The sequence below is a fragment of the Lipotes vexillifer genome, unplaced genomic scaffold (genome assembly GCF_000442215.2).
Source record: "Lipotes vexillifer unplaced genomic scaffold, Lipotes_vexillifer_v1.1 scaffold262, whole genome shotgun sequence".
Taxonomy (NCBI): domain Eukaryota; kingdom Metazoa; phylum Chordata; class Mammalia; order Artiodactyla; family Lipotidae; genus Lipotes; species Lipotes vexillifer.
The window spans coordinates 1115353-1118377 of record NW_006798529.1 but is presented as its reverse complement, the minus strand read 5'-3'; positions in this window follow the sequence as shown (position 1 = coordinate 1118377).

Here is a 3025-nt window from a genome sequence, read left to right as displayed (position 1 = left end):
CCGATGCAGGGGACACAGGTTCGTGCCCCGTTCCGGGAAGATCCCACATGCCACGGAGCGGCTGGGCCCGTGAGCCATGGCCGCTGGGCTGGCGCGTCCGGAGCCTTTGCTCTTCAACGGGAGAGGCCACAACAGTGAGAGGCCCGTGTACTGCAAAAAAAAAAAAAAAAATCCAGCTCAAACGCCTGGGGGAAGCTCCAGGAGGTATCGCCTGATTCTCTCAGGCTGCGAACATGCCCCTCCACTGTGTCCCCAGAGCTCCATGGCACCTCTCCTGCCATGACACTTGTAAGACTACCCTGAACTGTTTGCCCACCAACCACCCTATGGGCTCCAGAACTAGAGGGTCCATTTGGCTCCCTTTCAAAAGCACCTACATTAAGTGGTCAAGATATATTTGTTGGTCTGAGCTTGAAACCAGGCTTTAATTCTGGGAGTTCAATCCAGCATTTTCTTTCAAGTATCTCTGAATAGTTAATCCTTGAAGGTAGGTACAAGTAAAAAGCAAGGTCCAAGTGGTATCTTCTGGGCCATGTCTTCTGGGTCACCATCTAAGTGTAACATCGATCCTTGGTGTGGAAAGGCAGGTCTACAACCCTTGATGTAGTCAGAAATGAAGTCGAATGGAGAGAATAGTGTAGTCTTCTACCAGGAATGAATGTTGGAGTTAGTTGTCTAGAGAGCAAGTTAGCCTATCAGGGTTCTCAGAAAGATAGAGGAACAGCAGAACAGATAAAAAAAAAAAAAAAAGAAAAAAAAAAAAAAAAAAAAAAAAAGTAAAAAAAAAAAAAATAAGATAAAAGACAGGATAACCCTACACAAATGTTAGGGATGTAACACAAATTTGGCTCTGAGTTTCCTGAAGCCTGAGCAAAGAGGGAAACAGGATGAATTGCAATCCATTATGGTCATCAGATTAAAGAAGAAAAATATGCCCCTAAGATGCCTTTCTATCCCCTCCATACTGGGTCCGGATATGTATTTTTCTCCAGTGGGTATTCATAAAGGGAACACTATGTCATGACACGGCGTCATTTTAACAGCAACAAGCCTCAGGGTGTCCATTCTTCTATCACTTCTTAGTGTAGGCAGATGTGATGATTCCATACAAAGTCTGTCTTTGGAAGCATAAGCAACAAGGATGTGAGGCAAAACAGACCCTCTGTGCTGAACCCTCAGCTGCAATTGGATTAGGTCATTGTCAAAAACCCTGGGACCATGTTGCAGCACTGGGACTGACCAACAGGGGGAGCTTGGGCAAGGCACCTTGTGGGCTTTATTTTTCATCATTGGTCAAGGGGGTCAACCTATCCCAGTGCTGTCTGCTTCCTGGGCTCTGGAATAATCTAACACAAATGTTTTGGGCTCAAATGAAGTTGGTGGTTTCCATTTGTTGATTCACTTTATGGGCAAAAATATGTGGCAGTGGACATCACTGAGGGACAGCAAGGGAAGGGTCCCAAGAGGACATTTTCCTAAGGAGAAAAAACATTAGAAGGAAAAGGAGAGGGTCATTACTGTGGGCTGTACTCTGTGCAGTTGTGTGTTTATGTCTGTCTATGTCTATGTCTGTGTCTATATCATCTATATCTGTATCTATCAATCCACTCTATAGCTATCAGTCTATCTATCTCTGTATCTATATTATATAATTAAATACCACCAACAACAATCCTAGGTGGATTCTTTCTCTCTGAGGTAAAGAGACCAAGCTCAGAGCTCATGGGGACCACATAGCTATGTGAAAATATGAAATTAAACTTATATCAGTCTGACTCCATAAAGTTCCATAGCTTATCTGATCCATCATCTTCCCTGTGCCATTTAAAATACTTTTAAAACTTTATTTTTAATTTTATATTGGAGCATAGTTGATTAACAATGCTGTGTAAGTTTCAGGTGTACAGCAAAGTGATTCAATTATACATATACATGTATCTATTCTTTTTCAAATGCTTTTCCCATTTAGATTACTGCATAATATTGAGCAGTGTTCCCTATGCTATACAGTAGGTCATTGTTGGTTATCTATTTTAAATATAGCAGTGTGTACATGTCAGTGAATAGCAATATGTGATGTAAATTCACTAAATAGGAGGTTCTTGATATTATTTCTTTTCATTAGAATACTCAGAAAGAGACTTTTTTGACATTTTTTTCCTAATCACCCCACATGAAATATTAATACCACAGATATACTATATACCTGGTTATGTACTGTCTGTATACTTGTACTTTAAATGTAGAGTAAAATTTCCCTATTCCCCCAAGAACCAGTTTTAGCCCATTTGGGGGTAATGTTACCTTTCCGTTGAAAATACATGCTCAACCACAAATACTACATTATGAATGCATGGTCACTTAATAATATGCAAAAGCTTTATAAATTTGAAATGATAGACCTATATCATTTAGTTTGTCTTAAAGATAAATAAGGACCAGAAGGTCCAGGGAAGTGGGCCAAGCTCACAGAGGCAAGAAAGGCGGAACCAGAGAGATACTAAAGCATCCTGAATCCCACTCTAGTGCTCCCACCATGCCGGCGTGATCAATAAATGGCTGGCATTTCAAAGTGCTTTGGGTTTTTCCTGCAATATCTCCCTGTACTTAATAAAATAATAGTACTTTGGGAGAAAACAGGGTCTGCCAGTGGCAATCGAAAATCAGCAAGTCACCACTTGCACACACCTTTTAGACATATCTTTTGAGAAGTAGAGTGTATTAGTTTCCCATTTGCTACTGTGACAAATTACCATAAACTCAGTGGCTTAAAACAACACATATTTATTCTCTTATAGTTTCGGAGGTCAGGAGTCCAAAATGGGTGTCATAGGGCAACAATCTAGGTGTCAGAAGGATTGTGTACCTTCTGGAGGCTCTGGAGGAGAATGTGTTCCTTGCATTTTCCAGTTTCTAGAGACAGCCCACATTCCTTGGCTTGTGGCCCCTTCCAGCAATGGCATAACTCTGACCTCTGCTTTCATCATTACATGTCCTCTGATTCTGACCCTCCTCCCTCTTTCCC